This window comes from Pseudonaja textilis, chromosome 1 (genome assembly GCF_049901715.1).
Source record: "Pseudonaja textilis isolate UNSWEBS1 chromosome 1, rPseTex1.2, whole genome shotgun sequence".
Classification (NCBI taxonomy): Eukaryota; Metazoa; Chordata; class Lepidosauria; order Squamata; family Elapidae; genus Pseudonaja; species Pseudonaja textilis.
In genome coordinates this window covers 57,599,406-57,622,622 of record NC_141990.1, presented here as the reverse complement: position 1 = coordinate 57,622,622, position 23,217 = coordinate 57,599,406, and the positions used below count along the sequence as shown (strand labels likewise).

The following is a 23,217-nucleotide window of genomic DNA, read 5'->3' as shown; positions in this document are numbered from 1 at the left end:
TGCATGCTGAAGTGTTTCCACAGAAAGGTTGGGTTTTTGTGCATCTGGCTTCATATGCAGAGGCATTCTTTTGTGAAGGTTACAAATACAGCAAACTCATCTCTCTTGCTATGTTTCTCTAAATATGGAGTGGCCTAGCATCATGAACTGTTGTATATATTCTGTTTATGTGGTTTCTTTTCACATCTTTCCTCCTCTTGCACTAAATCAGCCATTCCAGTCTATCACGGAACGTGCCTAAACAGTGATGTCCTGGCTAAGCTGGATTTGTGTGTGTGTGTGTGTGTGTGTGTGTGTGTGTGTGTGTTTACAAAGTTGCTTGTGAGACCTAGTCATTTGCTTTTAAAGCATGATGTGAATGTGAACTGGGGATATGAAACAAGTATTGCCAGGAACTATGTATTTTACGATGGGCCATATGGGGTAGCTGAATGGTTTGCATGCTTTAAAGATGTAGTTAAATGATAAACTTTGCTTGTTCTGGTTTTTAGAATAGTTCTTCGTTCATTTTGTTTTTGCACGTAGTTTCTGGTGCATCAAAACAGCAAACAAGTTTTGATGCTATGCCTATGAAGGAGAAAAACGAAGAAGTTCAGTTTTCCAGATGAGTAAAGGGCAGCCTAGATGAGCAAATCTACATCTGTAGAAGCCACAAGAAGGTAACAGCATGAAATGATGAGAAGGGTTGTTCTGAGTAATGAACTCAGGGAGTCAGGACTCTTACACTTCTTTCAGGTTCAAGAGATCCTTTATTGAGTACATCATATCAGCACTTAAAAAGGTGAAGCTAGCTCTAAATTATTCCTGAACTCTGGGATAGAATAAGACTTCCCCACCAGGGGTGGGATTCAATTTTTTTTACTGCCGGTTCTGTGTGTGTGGGTTGGTGGGCGTGGCTTGGTGGGGAAGGTTACTGCAAAATCTCCATTCCCTCCCCACCCCACTAACATGCTTTCCAGCTCCATTCTCCTGTGCAGGGCAACAAAAGAAGTCCCAACTGATCAGCTGGGACTCGGGAGGCAGAGAATAGATGGGGGTGGGGCCAGTCAGAAGTGGTATTTGCCGGTTCTCTGAACTACTCAAAATTTCCTCTACTGATTCTCCAGAACTGGTCAGATTGACAGGGGTTTCATTTCAAGGTCTTGTGGTCTTACATTTTGGTCCCCACTCCTTTTAGTTTATGGGGCAATTTCCTTTGGCATTTAAGTTTCTATTATATAGTTGAATGAAAAAGATATTTACCTCAGGAAATATTTCTATTCAATCACTACTTTTCTAAATGATTCTCTCCTTGTAGCTGTTGTCAATAACTCTTAGGATTGTAAACAAGTTAAACTCAGTGTGCTAAGCCATAGCATATAGAGTAAATCATAAGTGTACGCCATGTGGGATTACGGATAAAGACACTGAAGTAGGACCAAAAGACCAGGTTGATTCACTTTCAGCTGTAGAAGCTCCCTGGGAGATGTGGGCCATTCATTCTCTCTCAGCCCAACATGACCCAAAGGATTGTTGTTATGGCAAACAAATTACAAGTTGAGTGAGCTCCAGAAGAAAGAAACGAAAAGATAAAATTGTATCTCAGCTGTCCAAGTGAGGTATATGTAAGCTGGTGATGTCAGTGCATTGATGAGAGGGCAAATCTGCAATGGTATGCTGGCTTCCCTGAATTCTTGCTTTCTGAATTACATATAATGAAGATTGATGGGCCTTGTCAGTTCCCATTTTCTTCTTGCCTTGGTCAAAGCATATCAGAAAAATAGTACAGCAATGGGAGCCATTTAAGCCTATTAAATTCTTTCCTGGTGATGGGAGACGGACACTCAGATAAGAAAAACACTTTAAAACTGGTAAGATTTTTCACTGATCTGCAAATACAGCTGTATAGTACAATGTGTATATAATGCAACCTATTATTTCCTTTGGAGTAGACTACACTAAGGAGCCAAATGTAAACTTTGAGGATATGACCTAGAGAAATTTATTGGTTTCATCTAATAGCTCACATTCCTAAGGACTTCTGTCATTCTTGTATCAAAACTAGTCAAGAGAGGTGGGGGGGGGAACAGTAATTTTTCTCTTGGTAAATATCTACATTGCAGTCTCTGATTGCTGAGAGTTGATATTTCATTTTGGATTGAATTCTGTAGATGGATGCCATTTATAATGAGGAAATATGAGTGGATTTCCTCATCTCAAATATGTTTGACAGCTCCAAAGCTCAAAAGTTCAAAAACAACTTTTAGAACGTATTTTCCCTTTGTCACAGGAAGTATTTATTGGTATGAATTAACAGATGAGCTCCAGTTGGTTTTTGTGCCTTTCATCAACCAGAGAGGTAATATTTCCATTTTGAAGACTGAAAGATGCAAAATCTCCCTGATGCAGATATTGTAAATTATTACAGAAGTTTGTAAGCTGCTGCAGGTGGAAATTTGTGTAGGACTATACAGGGAGTAGGGAGGAACCCTTAAGGAAGTTATTATAAAAGCGCCATCATAATAAATCTACCAAGCATTTCAACATTTCTCTCTACCCTCCTGTAAGCTACCTCACACCTTGCATTTTTTTTTAAAAAAGTGTAAACCTCAAAAGTTCTAATCTAAATTAACATTGTCTCAAATTTTGCCTTCCTGTTTCCTAAAGGTTTTGTCAGCTGTGGAATAGCTATTTTTCTGCTTGATTCTCTTGGTTTAGAATGTTTTTTTAATGGTAGTTTTGCAAGGCTGGGGCAGGTGTTGATATATGTGTTTCCCTTAAACATCTCAACATCAATCTCTGGTTGTGCTTCCTTCCTTCTTTATTTATTTTTTATTTATTTATTTGATTAGAAAAATAAATAAAAAAGAAACAATAGGACAGGGATGGTAGGCACGTTGGTGTGCTTATGAACCTCTTAAGAAAGGGGTGAGGTCAATAGTAGACAGCCTTAAGGTTAAAGTTTTTGGGGTTTGGGGAAGAAATCACAGAGTCAGGTAGAGTATTCCAGACATTGACCACTCTGTTGCTGAAGTCGTATTTCCTGCAATCAAGTTTGGTGCGATTAACCTTGAGTTTGTATCTATTGTTTGCTCTTGTACTGTTATGGTTGAAGGTGAAGTATTCATTGACAGGTAGGACATTGCAATGTATAATTTTATATACTAAGATCGGACTGAAGGCGGCGTAGTTCTAGGTTTTCTAGGTCTAGAATTTCGAGTCTGTGGCACAATGTATTCTGCAACGAGTAGAGGAGTGGAGAACTCTTCTTGTGAAATATTTCTGGACTTTCTCATCTGTGTTAATATCAGATACGTAATGTGGGTTCCAGACTGATGAGCTGTATTCAAGTATTTGTCTAGCAAATGTTTTGTATGCTCTAGTTAGTAGTGTAATATTACCAGAGAAAAAGCTGCGTAAGATTAGGTTAACAACTCTTAATGCCTTTTTAGCTATGTAGTTACTATGCAGTTACAAAGGGAAAACAAAGCATGGAGGACTTTCCCTGGAGTGGAATTGAAGACATTGAAGGGTGCGTGATTGTAAATGTACGCCAAAAGTCCATACTTAACCTCATAGTTTTGTACTGTTCTACCAGTGGTACTATTGCCCATCTGTCTAGTTTTGCAAGGACTCCTGTTTCTATTGTTACCTCCTCATCCCGACATGCAGCAATGGCAGAAAAAGAAGGGTGTAACAATGGAAACCAGAGATGAAAGAAACCACAGGTAAATACATGGCACAAATGACAAGATAATATGGGCTCTCAAGAAATGTTCTGAATTAACTTTATAATAAGGTTTTGCAAGAGACTGAGGCAATTACAGTTTCCGCATTGCTAACTCCCTACAAATGTGGGAAATACTCTGTTCCTTGTAACCATATAAAGTAAAATGGAATTGAAAGTAAAATGGAAATGACAGCCAGGCATTTAAATATAAGACTTTGCCTGACTTTGCTTTATAAAACTGACTAAATAAAAAAAGGGAAGGGGGAGGGAAGGAACAAATCACAAATCACATAGCCTGCTGATGCAAATTCTTTTTTTAAACAAAAAATAGTCTAAATGCTATGTAACAAAGAGCATTGTGGCCTCATTAATGGAAATTAAAAATATTTTGAATTAGAAATTAAAATAGCTGCCCACAAGTGCTTATGGAAAGGAGTTGCAAGAATCTGAAACCTCCAGCAAAATTTGCACAGAATCAGCTGCAGCTCTGCACAACACACAACATTTTATTGAAGATTTTTTTTTAACACAATAAAAGCAATGCCAATATTAGAAAAGAATAAAAGAATATGAAAAGGAATATTGCCTAAAAAGGAAAATAGGAAGAGAAAAAATAAGCAGCTTCTAATCTCTTTGACAGTGGATATAAATGCATTTATATTTTACTTTTAAGATTACATTATAATTTCCCTTTTCCATAGGCTGCCATAAGCAACTCTTTATCACAATTTCATTTTTTTTCTTTCTTCAGAAAAAATCATGGAGTTCCAGTCACTAATAAATGCAACATTTGATCCTTCCCTAAGCAAACAGGCTGATTCTGCCATCTGTGCTACTTCCATCATTTTCATTAACCATGCCTCCATTTCGGGAATATCAGAGTCGTTCCATTTTTGTGCATATTGTAGCCTTGTAGCAGTAATCTTATAAAAATAGTCTTTTCTGATCCTTTTCTAGTTGACTTCCATTAATCCCAACCAAGAAAAGTTCTGCTTTCAGTTGAATCTTAGTCTTTAAAATTCTTTGTATCAATTTGCATATTTGAACCCAAAATTTTCTGACTTGTTTTATAAGTCAACAGGGCAAACCAGAGGTGGTATTCAGCAGGTTCTGACCAGTTCTGCAAAACCGGTAGCAGAAATTTTGAATAGTTTGGAGAACTGGCAAATACCACCTCTGACTGGTCCCGCCCCCATCTATTCTCTGCCTCCCCAGTCCCAGCTGATTGGCTGGGTCTTCTTTTGTTGCCCTGCACAGGAGAACAGAACTGGAAATCAGGTTAGTGGGGTGGGGAGGGAATGGAGATTTTACAGTATCCTTCCTCTGACATGCCTACCAAGCCATGCCACGCCATGCCTACTACACCCCACCACGCCCACAGAACCGGTAGTAAAATTTTTGAATCCCACCCCTGGGGTAAACCTAACACTGAGGTAGAGATGCTCACTGCCTGCACAGTCAATAAGGAGAAGGAGGAGTTACTTGACAAGATGATATTTATCCAGTGTATCTGCCATATTCACATAATGGTTTGGATCACAGATTACACTAACCATGGCTTAACATTGGTTGAGGGAAAAAATAGAGTGGTCAGGCTCATGGAGAGATGACATAAGGCTATACAAATTCTTTGAAGGAAGGGCTTCCAACATGTTGCCTTAACAATTATACCTAACTAGCTGTTGAGATACAATAGCAGTTTCCAAATATCTGAGGATTGCTACAAAAAGAACAAAAAGAACGGACTTATTCTCTATGGCTCTAGAAATCAGGACCAGCACCAATGCATTAAAACCACAAGTAAGGATGTTTAGGTTAGATATCAGAAGGAATATCTTGACTGTAGAGGTTGTCAGCCAGTTGAACAGTCTGCCACATGATGTTCTGAGTTTTTGCTAGAGGTTTCAACAAAAGGTTTGAGAGTCATCTGTCAAACATGCTTTAATGATCTTACTTTGAGCAAGGGATTTGGCTGTATGATAACCTCTAGTCCTATAAACTAGGGATTATGGCTCAGTATATTACCCAGCCAACAGCACTAAGATTAATGGAGCGATTGCTTTCTACAGTATGTGAACCTAGTTGCTATACTGTTTAGGATTTGGGCCTACCTTTGCTCTCTAAACATTTCTTATTTTAAGATTGTTCACTGCTCAGAGTCGCTTGCTGAGATGGGTGGCTATACAAATGAAATAAATAAATAAATAAACAGATAAGATTACAGGGAGCCCTCGATTTACAACAGTTCATTCAGTGAGTTTTCAAAGTTACAACAGCACTGTATTTATTTATGACAACCATTGCAGCATTCCCATGGTCATGTAATCAAAATTCAGAAGCTTGGCAATTGACTCACATTTAGGACGGTTGCAGTGTCCCAGGATTATGTCATCACCTTTTGCAACCTCCTGACTAAGCAAAGTCAATGAGGAAGCTGGATTTACTTAACCGTGCTACTAACGTAACAACTGCAGTAATTCATTTAACAATTGTGGCAAGAAAAGTTGCAAAATGGGGCAAAATTAACTTAACTGTCTCACTTAGCAACATAAATTTGGGGCTCAATTATGGTCATAAGTTGAGGACTACTTGTACTGTAGAGTTGTTTTCTTGTAGGATTCCAGCATAACTATAGTATTCAGAGTCTACCTGATAAAGTTGTTTGTGCTGGATGCTTGTGGTAAACTATGGGAAGATCTAGGGGAGACATGATAGCAGTCTTCCAATATTTGAGGGGCTGCCACAGAGAGATAGGGGTCAAGCTATTTTCTAAAGCGCCTCTAGGCCAGACAAGGAATAATGGATGGAAACTGAACAAGGAGAGATTTAACCTGGAAACAAGGAGAAACTTTCTGACAGTGAGAACAATCAACCAATGGAACAGCTTGCCCTCGGAAGTTGTGGAAGCGCCATCATTTGAGACCTTCAAGAAGAGACTGGACTGCCATCTGTCAAAAATGGTGTAAGGTCTCCCCCTTGGGGGGGTGTTGGACTAGATGCCCTATAAGGTCCCTTCCAACTCTGATTATCTGTTATCTGTAAGATAATTAAGGAAGAAAAGGAAAAACTCATATTATTAAACTTAACTGAACTTTGATATTCAGTAATTTCAGCATGAAAAAGTCATAAGGAGGCAAAACATAAGACATGGGAGAAGAACCACAGGGAAATGCTAGCTAGTCTCCTTAATGGAGTGGCATTGCTTTAATATGTTTTAATAATGCTTCAGAAGTACAGCTGAATGTGTTTCTTTCACAGTATCTGCGTAAGCATTCAAGGAGATGCAATTTCCATGCAGATACTGAGATTAGAGTATTTTCCCACAATCATTGACCATACCCTAAAGGTGAGTGAATGGAATAAATGGTTTCATTGGTCAGATAAAAAAAAACATAGTCTTCTTAATTTATATGTAACATGAAGACCCCCTTTCAGATTAAGATGTGCACTTGGTGGTGAAATAAACCCATTATTGTAGAAATGAACTGCTTCATAGATGCAGCCAAAGTACTACAGAACATTCAGTGTTTATCCTTGGATAGAGGTTGAATTTGATCCACATTTGAGAGAATTAAACACATTATAGGTGTTGTGCTGCTTCTGTTATCATCCGCGATGTCTTCTTTATTTTTTTTCTAATTAGAACTCCCAACTACTAAAGGAGGATATGATCACCTTCCTTTTTTCTTCTATATTTTTTCAAAACACATCAGGTGTGAAAACAGTTGTAGGAAACAAGCCTGTCTTTTAACACCCAGCTTCAACGATAACTAGATAGACTACACTTCCCTGAAAGTTAGAACCCTTTCTCTGCATTTGTTCCAAGGTCAGATGCCTGGAGCTGAAGCTAGGACTTGTGTGCCTTCGCGTTACTTTGAATGATAACAGGCCAACACTGGAATGTGGAAATTGAACTGCCTTGGATAATACAGATCGTCCTCAATTTATGACAATAATTGAACTCAAAATTTATGCTGCTAAGTGAAAATTTGTTAAGTGAGTTTTGCCTCCTTTTAAGTCTCTTCTTGCCACATTTGTTTTTTTAAAAATAAACTTTATTGATTTTATCAATTAAAAGCAAGGCAAACAACACAAATAAAAAGATTAAAAAATGTCAACAATGACGGATTGTGGTTTTCTGTTTGCAACATTATTTTGTACAATATTTACAGTGATATCTTGTACGAATATATATTAATTGCAACTACTGCTTATATTCCAATACTGTTTTCCATATAGTCTATCTTCGATCCACCCATTCATACCAATAATCACAAATCTTATAATATTCTGATAACTCTTTATCTTTTAAAGCTAAGGTGAATTAATCCATTTCTGCAAAACTCATTATCTTTTGAATTATCAATTCCTCTGGTGGAGTGAAAGGTTGTTTTCAACACTGAGCATAGGCCAATCTAGCCACAGTCAGTATATGTAAGATTATATATTTAACATTTTTAGCATATTTTCCCCTAAATATCCCTAGTAGGAACAATTCTGGTTTTAATTCAATTTGTTCATTTGTAATTTCTTCCAACCATTTTTTGATTCTCAGCCAATATTTTTGGGATTCTGTACAGGACCACCACATAAGGTAGTATGTACAATCCTTTTTCCTGCATTTCCACCATCTTGTTTGCCACATTTGTTAAGTGAATCACTTGTTAAATGAATAACACCATTGTTAAGTGAATCTGGTTTCCCCATTAACTTTGATTGTCAGAAAGTTAGCAAAAAGATAATCACATGGCCAAGGGACACTGCAGCCGCCATAAATGCGAGGCAGTTGTCAAACATCCAAATGTAAATCAGGTGACCATGAGGATGCTGTGATGGTCATAAGTGTGAAAAATGATCACGTTACTTTTTTTCAGTGCCATAGTAACTTCGAATGGTCACTCGGTGAACTGTTGTAAGTTGAGGACTTCCTGTACAGGCAGTCCTTGACTTACAACCACATTTAAGTCCAAAATTTATGTCACTCACATATATTAAATAAGTTTTGCCACAATTTATGACCTTTCTTGCCACAGTTGTTAAGTGAATCACTGCAGTTGTTAAGTTATTAACACGGTTGTTAAGTGAATCTGGCTTTCCCATTGACTTTGCTTGTCAGAAGGTCACATGAAGGGGATCACTTGACCCAAGGACAATACAACCATCATAAATATGAGTCAGTTGACAAGCATCTGAATTTTGATCATGTACGGGGATGCTACAACGGTCGTAAGTATGAAAAATGGCCGTCAGTTTTTTCAGCACTGTTGTAACTTTGAATGGTCACTAAATGAACTGTATGTCGAGGACTACCTGTAGTCTGCCTGAAACTAAGAGGGAATTCCTTAGCTTATTTTACCCACATTTGACTTATTTACCTATATTTGCATTGCTGTCCCTTGGATGGCTCCTGTGGTGATGTTGCAGAAAGGGTTGCTATGGTGATAGGATTACAACGGGCAAGGTGGGGTTGAAAAGTGCGTGCCTACAACAGAGCTGGGCAACTGCTGTAACAGAGCTGCTTGGAGAGAAAATGTGTGTATATTTAGGGCCAGCGTACATCTGATATGCTTTCTGAGCTTAGTGTTTCTTAGTAATAGAGGACTGTGATTGTGCAAAAGGCCACTTTATTAATGAGGCTTGGAGAGGTGGGGAGATCGTAATGAAACAAACCACGATTCAGTTTCTGCTGACCAATAAGATGTTTTACCATCCTGCTCAGTGGGATGAGCCTGGTGAGCCAGGCCTTTTCCACACATGTATGAAGAGCAGCTCGCTCTCAAGCCCTCAGGCATGCCTCTCATTTCTGAGGCAAATGTCTGCTTAAGCCCAAACAGCGTTGAATAGGATTGTGCAGCCGGCTTGGATGGGGATGGGTCTGACTGGCCAGCCGGCCTCTGCCCTTCCCCAGCCTCCTCCACAATCTCCGGAGCCACATCTCCACTCCCTGTCAGCTGTTCCTCCTCTCTAACAAGGGCATGACACTGGGACACTACAACTGTCACAAATAGGAGTCAATTGCCAAGCATCTGAATTTTGATCACGTGACCATGGGGATGCTGTAATGCATAGACCCGGTTTCTAACATCCTGTTGGTGCAGTATTATTTAAGTTTTTGTGCCATGCTTTTTTCACTGATTTGGTGCTGTAGCAGATGTTATATCAGCAGTTGGGGCTGACCCATGTTATTATACACACAACAATGACAGATCCCAGTTTTTTAGATGTTGACCTTTATACTGATCAAGTTCTTCCCAAGAACCTAGGTCTTAGGGTGTTATAATGGATCTCAGCAGTGTGGTCTTTTATACATGTAGTCCTCAACTTAAGAACCATAATAGTGCCTTTAGTCATAAGTCATAAGCCATGATGGTTTTTTTATTTTTATTGTCTTTTTGTGGCAGTAATTAAGCAAATGTGGTCATTAAATGAACTAGTTCTAAGTAATAGATCCATTGCAAGCATGAACTCCGAGGTAGGTGAATTCCTCAAAGAATAGCTTTATTGGAAATATCATATTGGCACATGTCTGGTGAAAACCAACTCTGAAGGGTCTCTTGGTTTCGACCTATTTAAAAGTAAAAAAATTTCCCTCAACCCCAGTCAGTCAGTCACATGGTCCAATCAAGGCAGCATCTGCTGGTCTGGTGACATCACTCCTCTTTCTTCCAGCCAGGTGTGAGAACGTCCTTGGTTCCCAAGAGAAAGTATTTTATTTTGACCTCACAACCCCAGCGATTTCTAATACCCACTCCCTATACCTCGCTCCAGTGTGGCAGCACTGTAGCTCCAAAATGGCTTTGGCCAGGTCAGCTTCAAGGTTGACACAATGGACTGTGGATACAGTTTTGCTGAAAAGCAGAAGTAACTGCTGGTTTCTCTTAAAACTGATCTATACACGATCACAGGATGCTACAAACAACTCTAATTGTGACCATGTTGTTAAGTGCATCAGGACTTTGAAATCTGATTATAAGTAGCCCTAAGATACGTCTGTTGTAACTTTGAATAATTGCTAAATGGGGAGGGGGAGGAACTTTAGTTGAGGACTACCTATAATTGACAGATGGAAATTTGTCAGTACACAGATTTTCTAGGTGCCGTCCAAGATTTGTGCCAATAACAACTGGGACCACCACATCTGCTTTATGCCACAATATTTCAGTTTCTATTTTCAGAACTTGATTCTTTGTGATCTTCAATTCAATCCCCTGTATTGCCACAACAATTACCTATACTTTATGGTTGGCTGCATAGTCAGCCAGAAATTTAGACTAGATTTGGTATGTCCTTCCCTAGGACTTCAGATAGGCAGTTGCTGTTGTTTAATAATGTTAAAGATACCATCACAAGATTTAAGCAAGCTGTTCCAAATACAGCTGCCTTTTGCAATTGTCAATGCATTTCATGTTCAAGTGTGATCCAATTGCTTCTGGATTGCACCTAAGGTGCCTATTACTAGTAGCACTATCTTTGCTTGCTTTTGCCACAGTCATTCTATTTCTATTTGCGCTGTTCATATTCTGTAATATTCTCCAGATCTTTCCCTTCTTTTCTGCTATCTCCAGGTACTGCCAAACTCCAGCATCCAGACCTTTTTAAAAAAATCTTTACTTCCATCAGTTGTTAAGTCTGGGGTGTTATGTAGCAGGTGCCTGTCTGTATGAATTCTAAAATCCTAGAGATTAGTTGCTTCATTTTCTATTACTTCATCTATTTTATGATTCCCCCAGTTTTTGCTTGTAGGCAAATGGTATTTCTTGCAGATATTCCAATGTATGATGAAGATGATGATGGCTGGTCACACAGTCATTTTTATCTACTATTAAGTCCTTTCTAAGGCCCTGAGATAGATACTGTAGGTGTTGTTTGATGGTGTTAAAGATCACCTCATCATTATTATTAAGTGGAAATCATAACCTTATTTTGTTTTACACGCAGATCTTTTGATGGAGATGGCTACCAAAATTCATCTTCAATATACCAATAATCAGAGCTGGGGAATGGTTTTTGAAGTGTCTCCCTATCACATGAATTGGACTACTGGTCTAAACATAGACAATATGCTGCTAAAGTTAATAAAGTGGAGACCCTGGAAATATATCTGAATTATTTGGTGAATCATTGGCGCTAACAAAAATAAATATTATTTGCATATTTGTGCTGGATGGCCTCTGAGAAAACCCATCAGATTTGAAAATGGTCATAGTACAGTTAAGCTATCAGAAGTGTGAGCCATTTGTCTCGTTTGCATGGGAATAGTGTGGTAGATACTAAGGCACACTTACAGAATAAAAATGCTAGATTATCTCTTACTGGGTTTTGTTTTGTTTTTGGTCTGTCAGTCTCTCTGTGTATGTAATAGATAAGAATTAGAAAACTACTGGTGTAGAAGAAAGCAATCCTTATAAGAAAAGAATGCAGAAATGACCATGTGTATTCTCCAAATTTATTCTCTCTGCTTCTCTGGTTTTCTGTTGCACAAAGTGAGAATCATGTTTACTGCAATTCTGAGGTGGGAACAACTTTTATGTGAGCTCTAGACTAAACTGAATGTATTTAAACAACAACAAAGTCCTTTCACTATACAATGTGCCAGAACTAGAAAACTAACTTGAAACTTGTGTGTTTAGGTATGTAGCTTTACCTCTTTTGATCACTGCCTTTGCTAAAATATTAAAAGCTGTTTCTGGCCATCTAAATATTTCCTACCTTTATCCTAGAAAATGGTAGCCTTCTGCTGCTAAAGTTAATAAAGTGGAGAGCCTGGAAATATATCTGAATTATTTGGTGAATCATTGGTGCTAACAAAAATAAATATCGGGGAAAGGGTTAGTGGGGTAATTTTTTATGGCACAACAGAATGATTTTGGCTGTATGGTGGGTTTGGATTATCTAAACAATGTTTTCTAGCTGGGAAATTCTGGGAATTGAAGTCCATGCATCTTAAAGTTGCCAAGTTTGAAAAAAATGCTGATCTAAAAGGACATCATGAAGAGATCCATATGGGAAAGAATAATACCTTCTGAGGATGACAGACCCAATTTACTGGTATTCTGCTAAGTGTAAGAGTCAGAAGAAACCACCCACCTGGAGAATTTCTAGAAAATTCTTCCTTGGAAGAAGGAATCTGGTATCTGCCAGCGGTGAACTTGAACAGATGCTTAGATTTTGAGCTTGTGGGTAGCCATCTGGTTTTGTTCATGTATTGCATTTAGAATAGTTTTTCTTAGGACTCTTATAAAAACTTGATGATGATGATTTCAGAATGTTTTCCACTGATGAGTTTTGTTTTGAGGGGCTATAAATAAAAAGGCATTCTCCTCCTATCCCTGTCTCCATCTCTTTCCCTTCTGCTGTCTCATGTAGCCATTTGTAGCCTTTCAGCCGCATATGGGAAGATTAACTATGTGGGGATTAAGAGAGTATTTGCAAGTCTTACTGCAGGGCCCCAAATTATAGAAGCACTTCTAAAGACCTTTATACATTGTGGGTGAAAGTTTGCTGAGGTTTCATAAGCAGCTTTTGCAAAATGAATGTACAAGCTGACTGATTAAAATTCCCAGTGGGGAAAAAGTTTGAAAATGAGTTAATCTACTGATGACCCCTTTGCAAATCTTAGTACAATACAATATACAGAGTTCAGAGAAGGAGCCATATGGATAAGCTGAGAGGTTTGTCCACATCTGTCCATTTTCTGTATGTTTTACCTCTCCATGTCATTTGAAATTTAGATGCAGAGGGAGGGACCTTTTAATGTTTTAATGTTCTGTTTTTGAACAGTTTTTCAAAGATATTAGGTACAACTTTTAGAAGTAGAATGCTAGGTTAGTAGGTCCTCTGACTGGCTCCCGCAGGGTAGTTTTTGTTCATAAGACTTGTCTGTTCATGTTCACTAAATGTTCACTAAAATGCCATAAATTAAATTTATTTAATCCATTTCTTAGCCAGCTTTCAAAACCATATGAACTTCTCAAGGCAGTTCAGCAACGGAAAATACATTGTATGCATTATGTAATTATATTATTATCATAAACAAAAATATAAATATATTAATTCCATATTAAATATAAATAATTTTAAATAAAACCAATTATGATAAAATACATTTTCAGAGCGCGCATCTGCAATAAATACTATGAAATTTAAGTGTGGCTTTTTAAAAAGATGCAGCTTTGTGACTGTGTGCGGTGATGTTCAATGGAAGAGAGATGGGGCTTTATGTACCTCCCCAGTTGCTTTCCTATTACAAATTGCCTCTAATTGTTTTTCCCTTGATTGGCTCCAGATGTTTTAATATGATTATTGTGCTTTCTTACTGAGAAATCATAGAAGCTTTTTGAGCAGTATACAGTTGGTAAAAAGATACAGTCAAATGGCAAAACTGTATTAAAATGCTGTGAAGATAAATGAAATGCAGAATCATTTACAGAAATAAAAGGAATTCCTATAATGGGGAAGAGTTAATAGGGAAAGTGTTAAGTGTTAGGAAAAAAACTTGTTTTAACTACTAGGCTGTTAGAACTACCACTAATAAATGCTATAAACATCTTGTCCATGATGGGGAAAATCTATATATATGTTTTCTGAGGTTCTCGCGGGTATTTGTATGTGGATCTTTGGTTGTTCGGGTTTTCTCCCGCGTAAGATTCGAGGTATCTAGGCAACGTTTCAGAGTGAGAAGCACAGAGCCGAAGACAGAAGCCTGAAGATGATGAATGAGACTTCATCGAAACGTTGCCTAGATACCTCGAATCTTATGCGGGAGAAAACTCAAACAACCAAAGATCCATATATATATGATTTATATCTTGCCTTTCTTTCAGAAAATCAAGGTGGTGTACCTTGATAGAACTCTGTGCTCCAATTTTTTATCTCTTTAATCTCCTATAATATTGACAGGATGGAAGGTGACAAAAATAAGTAAGTGAAGTTTCTGTTCAAATCAAAATCAGTGTATTGGTCACTGAACAAAAATAACAGAATATAAATGATATTATATTCTAAACACCTTCTCTATAACTTTCCCTCAGAAGGGAAGACTGGATGAATATTATCCAGTATCATTGGGTCCAGAGATGGTTGCTCGAGCATGCAATGAATTATCACCTCCTTAAGACATGGCCATCTCTCTTAACTGAGAATTATACTCTCCCTCACTTCTATCCCAGAGAAGCTGAGCTTAGCTGTCACATCTGGCTCCATGTTGCTTAGCTGTCTGCTTCTCCTGAAAACGACCTCATCAAAACCATATGGCTGTTTCCAGTTTCTATCTTGCTTCCATCTTTTAACAATCTGACATCCAGACGTTCTTTCTCCTTTCTTCCCTACCAAATAATTTGCTTCCTTTCTTGTCTCCCAGGTATTTCTTTTTCACTTTTTCTCCAGACAATGCATTTGGACATTAGAAATGGTATTTAGTATTTTGGAGAGCAGGGCTTTTTTTTTTCTAAGGCTGTAGCTTTTTTGTGGTAGAAAAATTGTTCAGTTGTGTTCTTGTGGGAAGAGGGAGGGTGCTAGGTTAGAAACATGCATGTACAGAAAATGACAACGCATTGTCTCTTAATTAATTTGCTGTCCCACCCGTCTCTGGAGGGCTTGCATCATCACAATGTTTTCTGTTTTCCTTCTTTAGAGTGGCAAAAACAGAGGTAATAATTATTTTCATTTAAAAGCTGTGTGTCTGTTGCTTATTTGCAAAAACTGTGTTTTTGCTTTTGGCCTTGAAAGAATTTGCACCCCAAAATTCATGTTCACCCCTAAATCGGGAAGCAGCAGCATCCTAATTTAACAGAGACAGCTTTCAAGTTCACCACCTCCTTGGAACTGAGTGAAAAGGTTGGTAGTTCAAGTTCTTTTCTACTCTGGTAAGATTAATGAAATATACAAATATTACATGGTTCTGTGTTGTCCATATTTTCATCTTCTTCCTCAGAAGCAAGATTTGACAGAGAATCCTTTAACTGGCAGAATATCAAGAAGTTAGTTAGATGACAAGGTGTATTGCTATTTTTTTTAAACTTAATTCATATATGAGTTTGGCAATTGGGCATTTGCAACCAAGGTCACACAGATGATAAAGTTTCAGGATTTGGGGATAGCTGATGATTTTGTCCTTCTCTGGGCAGTGCAACTTGCTTTGAAGTCCATGTGTTTGGTCTCTTCTCTTTCTGAGGTGTTCCAGTTATTAAGGAAATTTAAAATGAAATTCAATCTCTATTGGAGAGAAATCTTACTTAATTTCTCCTCCTTGTTTCCCCATTAAAGCACAGATGATACAATGGAAGGAAAAATGTGTAGCAAAGGAAACTATTATGATTAGGCAGCTATTAGCCAGTTAATTCATGTCTGGTTTTTTTTATGTATTTATAAAAATGATGCTTATTAGTTGAATTGGTTACTATAAATAGTATCTTGTGCTGGCAGAGTTTCATGTAATATCTTTACTCTTTCTTTTAACATTTCAATATGGACCTTATCTTGCTATTGTTATTAAAAGGAATTAGTCCATTATTTGTAAACACTCCCAAGCATTAAGGCAAAGAATAATGGCCACGGTATGTTGTAGAGTGCTGACACCTAGGACTGATTAATTGATTGACTATATTTTTTATTATTTTATTTATTTATTTATTTTTGTCAATTGCTTACAAGATAATAGGTATAAGTAAAAACATAGTTATGAATACATGGATACATATAAGAAAAATAAAAAAAATAAACAATAAGACAGGGACGGTAGGCATGTTGGTGCGCTTATGCACGCCCCCTATAGACCACCCATCTCACTTGCATGTGATTCTTGCTTGATGAAGGTTCAGTCAACATCTTTACTTTTAAGGAATTCTCATTATGGTAGAATTTTCAGACTCCCACACTACATTTCCAAGAATTTCTTAGAATGGAGGCATGACTTTTGAAATGAAGCTATCAAAGCAGATACCTTTACTTCCTGTTAAGGCTGTATAGAGCTCTTGATTTGATATGAGAAAAGTACTCTCTCTTGATGAATTGACAATCAAAAAAGAATGGGATTACACGGAAAAAGTAGAAGTTTGCTTTGCTTTTATGATGAGCTGTTGGGGTTTTGACACTTTTTAGAAGTACTGATACACTTCTCCCCCACTCAGCTTCTATAGCTTTTTAATAACTTTATATTTTAAAGCATTTTAACATTCATTGTAAGGAAGTTGGTTGTACAGAAATTATCCTTGAAACATTCTTCTCAAGCTGGTTCTCCTATTTTTATATTACAATATAATTAAACTTATCAGATTATCTCTCCCTTTTCCCCTTCCCCATGTCCCCACTATTTCATTTCTATTTCTTTAAAGCCATCTCTTCCACCCAACCTCATGGCTTCTAAGAGTGCTGGACTACATTTCTCCAATGGCAGTTGTAGTCTAACACATCTGATAGGCACCAGGTTGAGACAGCTGTCTTAAAAATATTTGACCAATGCTGAGTATAGCCAGCCATAGAACAAATCGCAACGGGGATTGAAAAACCAAAAATACACACTCTGCATATATTACAAACATCTATGGCATGCACTTGCAATCATCGTTCTAGGTATCAAAAGTGTTATACATGCTTTAGGTCAAGTGGATGTGACATTTTCCCATAGAAAGGGAGCATTTAGGTTGCTGTATCTTTTTTCACTCTTCCTTACACAGCACGTGCTATTAAATGACATACTGTTCAATGACAGATGAGAGAAAACCCAGCCCACAGGCAAGATGCCAGAGATGCCTGTGCTGGCAGTCAGTGGAAAGGCTTGAATGAACATGAAGGTTGCATCTAATTTTTCACACCGTTCTTTTTGACACAATTATTTTCACATCTGAAAGCAGGAATTCCAATACCTCTGGGCTTCCCCAAAGCTTTGGTTACCCATTTGTGGCACCATGGTGGTATTCCGTTCACTGAGGCAAAGAACACTAACAGAGTAAAATAAATGATTCAGAAAGGCATATTTAATATATGAGGCCTGAATGCTTCTTATTAATGTGTAACTGGACTATGCACCCAATCCTCAGTATAAAACACTGTGGGATTTCCTGTATTGGCAGTAATAGTGATAACAGTAACATTAGTTTCTGTTGTGAAAATTAAGAAATCCCGACATTTCAGTCACTTGACACATTAAGAATGTAAAAAGCTTTATTGTTGTACTGCTATGCCAAATGGTTTGCGGTGATATAATTCTGGCAGAGAGGCAGGACGATGAATGAAAATATGTTTTTGTAAAAAAAACAACAACAACCCTGTGACATGCTAGGCATGATTCAATTGAGAAGCCTGGAATTTACCTTTGAGAGTGGTAAAAGTTAGCTGGTGTTAGATGTCCATGAATATCTGTACCTATCACTTCTTAGCATAATTTTGGAATATCTTACATGATAGTTTTATAGTGGGCAGACTTTATTTTATTTGTTTATCAAATTTATACGATTGGAGTGACATGGTGGCCTAGAGGTGAAGACGCTCTCCTCCCATTCAGAAGGATGAGAGTTCATTCCTAAGCAGTGACATATATTGCTCTATCAGGGCACAAAAGAGAAAATATCTGCTGTGAACTCCACATAGGCATCAGGAAGGACATCTGGCAAGTAAATGCTCAGTTGCATTCAGTCGCCCAAACCCCACCCCGAAGCAAGGGAAGGGAAAAAAAAAATCAAATTTATATGGCCATCCATATCACATAAAGCGACTCTGGCTGGTGTACAGCATAGATACAAAGCAACAAACACGTAAACAACCAGTTATTATTAAAGAGTTTAAGAAGCATAAGGCAACACAAGAGATTACATTAACAAAGGAGCCACCACAAAATTTCCCCAGTCCCTTGGAACCACCAGGCCCAATGACATAGTCAGGTCTTCAGAGGACTTCTGGAAAATAAATAGGAATGGAGTTGACCTCACTTTGGGGGAGGAGAATGTTTCATAAGGTAGGTGCCAAGACATCTTCTTGGGTCTACCAATTGTAGTTCCCTAACTCTGGGAACCTGCAGCAGTCACTTCTACCTGATTTGATGGGGGTGAGCAAAGGTAATTTAAGAGTCCCTCAAATAAAATAGATAATCCAATTCCTCCAGGATCCCCTGGAATTGTGGAGTTATCCTCTTCTCAACAACCTTTTCTACAAAGAAAAGGTTGGGAACTAGTTGAAAGCTGACCAGAACAATAGGATCCAGCAAGGGTTTCTTGCAGAAGGAACAGACTACTGTTTCCTTAGCTGTGGTGTGCAGTGGTTAAATGCAGTACTGCAGGCTAATACTGCCGACTGCCAGAAATTTGGCAGTTCGTTTCACTGGCTCAGGGTTGACTCAGCCTTCCATCCTTCCAAAGATAATGACCCAGATTGTTGGGGTCAATATGCTGACACTATAAACCACTTAGAGAGGGCTATAAAGCACTGTGAAGCAGTATATAAATCTAAATGGTATTGCTTTTGCTATTGCTATAAGTGTATAGCAATGATCTCTTCCCAGGTATGTTTGTATGAAATCTACCTTACAACAGACTGCAGACTCTCTTATTTAAATTATCCTGAGTGCATATGGAATATTTTAATTTTTCCTACAGTGACGCAATAGCCCATTGGGACAACTTCCTTCATTTCAGTTAAATAGCCAAAAGTGGAAGGTTTGAAATACGAATGAAAAAAAACCAACCCTGATTTCTTCACCATAAGTGGCCATGCTTGTAGAGATTAGTAAAATCAGAAAAACAAAAACAAAAAACAAATTCAGAGAGTTGAGTGTATGTGTGTAAAAAGAAGCTAAGGTTGATTTGTTCTCTCCCCTCACCCCCCGTTTTACATGAACATAGAAACAGTTGGATATGCAATCAGTTTCTTCTAGCAGAATTTAAGAGAATGTCCCATTATTGATGTCTTGCAAAAAAATAAGTGAAATGTTGGAAGGAAAAAGGAAATGAAAATTGCCTAGGCTTCTGTAGTCTGAATCTTGCATATGAAATATTTCAACTTCCCAATGTTTATTCCACTACATTCACTGCAAAAAATCTAAATGGGACAACTTTGGGATACTGATTTTGAAAGAACCCAAAACCATTAAACCAACAATTAAATCAGTGAAGACTTGGTTGGATGAGACAAAGCTGAAACTCCAGGCCTGCCTTGATTGCACTGACTGGAATGTTTTTGAAGATGCCTCTGCAGACCTAGAAGAGCTCACAGATACTGTAACATCATATGTTAGCTTCTGCGAAGACTTATGTGTACCAACAAGGAACCTGCAAATATATAGTAACAATAAACCTTGGTTCACAGCTAAACTTAAGCAGCTACGTCGTTCCAAAGAGGAAGCCTACAGAAAAGGTGACAGATTGTTGTACAACCAGGCCAGAAACATATTAACAAGAGAGATCAGAACAGCAAAAAGAAGCTACTCTGAAAAGTTAAAGAATCAATTCTCAACAAATGAACCAGCAAACATGTGGAAAACTCTTAAAAACATCACTGGCTTCAGCAAACCTCCTTCCCAGGCAGAAGGAAATCAACAACTAGCAGATGACCTGAATGTGTTTTATTGCAGGTTTGAAAAGAAACTACAGCCACCTATCTCCACAACCCACATCTCAAACACACCAACAACAGCCAAGCCTCCTACAACTGGCCCCAATCCATTGGGCTCACAACCACTGGTGATCACAGAAAAAGAAGTGCAAGATCTATTACACAGAAGCCAGGAAAAGCACCAGGGCCTTCTTGCTTAAAAGTCTGTGCTGACCAATTGGCCCCCCATCTTCACCCGAATCTTCAATAGATCACTAGAGATGTGCTATATTCTTTCCTGCTTCAAACGTTCTACCATCATCCCAGTGCCAAAGAAGCCCTCCATCAAGGAACTGAATGACTACAGACCAGTTGCTCTAACATCTGTAGTTATGAAAATTGTTGAAAGGCTTGTGCTGTCCTACCTGAAAACCATCACGGATCTGCTGTTAGATCCCATGCAGTTTGCATACCGAGCAAATAGATCAACAGATGATGCTGTTAACATGAATCTGCATTACATCCTACAACACCATGAATCTCCAAATACCTACGCAAGGGTCCTCTTTGTAGACTTCAGTTCAGCATTCAATACCATCATTCCAGACACCCTTCTAAGTAAATTAAACCAACTAGCGGGACCTGAACACACTTGTAAGTGGATCATAAGCTTCCTAACAGGAAGCAGCAGGTGAAGCTAGGCGGAATCACATCCGATACTTGTACAATTAGCACAGGGGGCCCCCAAGGCTGTGTGCTATCTCCACTTCTCTTCTCCCTATATACCAATGACTGCATCTCAAATGATCCATCTGTTAAAATACTGAAGTTTGTTGATGACACAACAGTGATTGGTCTCATTCGAGACAACAATGAATCTGCATACGGACAGGAGGTTGTACAACTTGCCTCATGGTATAACTGGAATGATCTGGAACTGAACACACTCAAAACTGTAGAAATGGTGGTGGACTTTAGAAGAAACCCTCCCATACTACCACCTCTTACAGTACTAGACAACACCGTATCAACAGCAGAGACCTTCAAATTTCTAGTTTCTACTATATCACATGACCTAAAATGGACACCTAACATCAAAAACATCATCAAAAAAGCACAACAAAGAATGTTCTTTCTGCACCAACTCAGAAAGCTCAAACTGCCCAAGGAGCTGCTAATACAGTTCTACAGAGGAATTATTGAGTCTATCATCTGCACCTCTATAACTGTCTGGTTTGGTTCTGCAACCCCACAGGACAGACACAGACTTCAGAAGATAATTAGGATTGCAGAAAAAACAATTACTACCCACCTACCTTCAATTGAGGACCTGTGTACTGCACAAGTCAAAAAGAGGGCTGTGAAAATATTTACAGACCCCTCACATCCCGGACATAAACTGTTTCAACTCCTTCCTTCAAAACAACGCTATAGAGCACTGCACACGAGAACAACTAGACACAAGAACAGTTTTTTCCGGAAAGCCATCACTCTGCTAAACAAATAATTCCCTCAACCCTATTCAAAGTGTACACTGTTTACAAAGTGTACACTACTATTACTGTTAAATCTTGTCATCACTCCTTATCACCCATCCCCTCCCACTTTTGATTGTAGAACTGTAACTTTGTCGCTTGTATCCTTACGATTTATATTGACTGTTTCCTAGTATGATTTGATTGCTGATTATACCCTATGACTATCATTAAGTGTTGTACATTATGATTCTTGATTCTTAACGAATGAACCTTTTCTTTATGTATACTGAGAGTATTTACACCAAGACAAATTCCTTGTGTGTCCAATCACACTTGGCCAATAAAGAATTCTATTCTATTCTATTCTATTCTATTCTATTCTATTCTATTCTATTCTATTCTATTCTATTCTAAGATGGGGAATATTTAAAGGTTCTGAATGGTTGTGTTTTTGTTAAGGCAAAAAGTATTTAGATTTTAAAAGGTTGGTAGCCAAAATCTGCTACCGCAGTGGGGTATAGAAACAATAACGCCTTGGAAGTATCCCTTATAATTTGCAGAAAGAGAAAACCATTATCTTTTTCATGCTCTGAAGAAATGCATTTTTCCACTGGGTTAATATTCCAGAAGAGATTCCTGATACTCAAAGCAATTTCAAGGGCTAAGCTGCTGAGAACCTTAATTCACCTTATGGTTTTGCTTATGATTAATTCCCAAACCAGAACTATTACGTTATGGAGAAGAGCAGGATATATTAATCTATACTTAAACTGCTTTTAAAAACAAGTCCTAGAGTTGTCCAAGCATTATTATGTTAATAAATATTTCCAATCTGAGTTAAATTAGAGCAAAATTGACTTGGCAATGGTGAAAAGTATTAGCCTTTTATTACCAGGTTACAAAACAGAGGAAATCATGATAGTATAAAATGTCAGTATACTAGCTTTTTGTTGCTTCCTTTGCATAGCATTTGTCGACTCAGCGTGTCTTACATAAACTATTAAATATTTGGGAAGATAAAGGCCTCTAAGCAGGAAATTGCTTCCATTTCTTGTCTCTCACACAGTAAATTAATTAAGCAAGTTGCTGAATGCAGTGTATACAACATGCCTGGGAGGGTGGATACCCTTTTTGCTAATCTTGTTGTGTGTTGGACATTAATACTGTATACATCTGGTTTCAAATTTTGGACCCAACAGAGTTCCAAGGTCCCAGACGAAGAGATGTTTTATTAGGTTTCTAGAGGCATTCCAATGCCTTTTTTCCCTGTTCAGCTGTTCTCTTACTTCTATTTACTCTTAAGATTAATGTATCAGAGTAGACTAGGACTGGACTGCTGAAAATGGAATTGGTAGTCCTTTGTCATCTCTTAATAAGTTTTCGTCAGTGGAGAGTACATGGAAATTCTATATGGCTGACAGAGAAGCAAAAAATATTAATCAATACAGAGGGTCTGTTCCTTAGCTTTGAAATCACAGTAGATAGATAGATAGATAGATAGATAGATAG

At 38.0% G+C, this 23,217-nt stretch overlaps 1 protein-coding gene across 5 annotated transcripts in view; it reads left to right on the top strand.

The window, feature by feature from the left end:
* The window catches only part of DAAM2 (dishevelled associated activator of morphogenesis 2), a 216,832-nt gene that overhangs the window by 56,415 nt on the left and 137,200 nt on the right, over window positions 1-23,217 (top strand). The window lies entirely within an intron of this gene.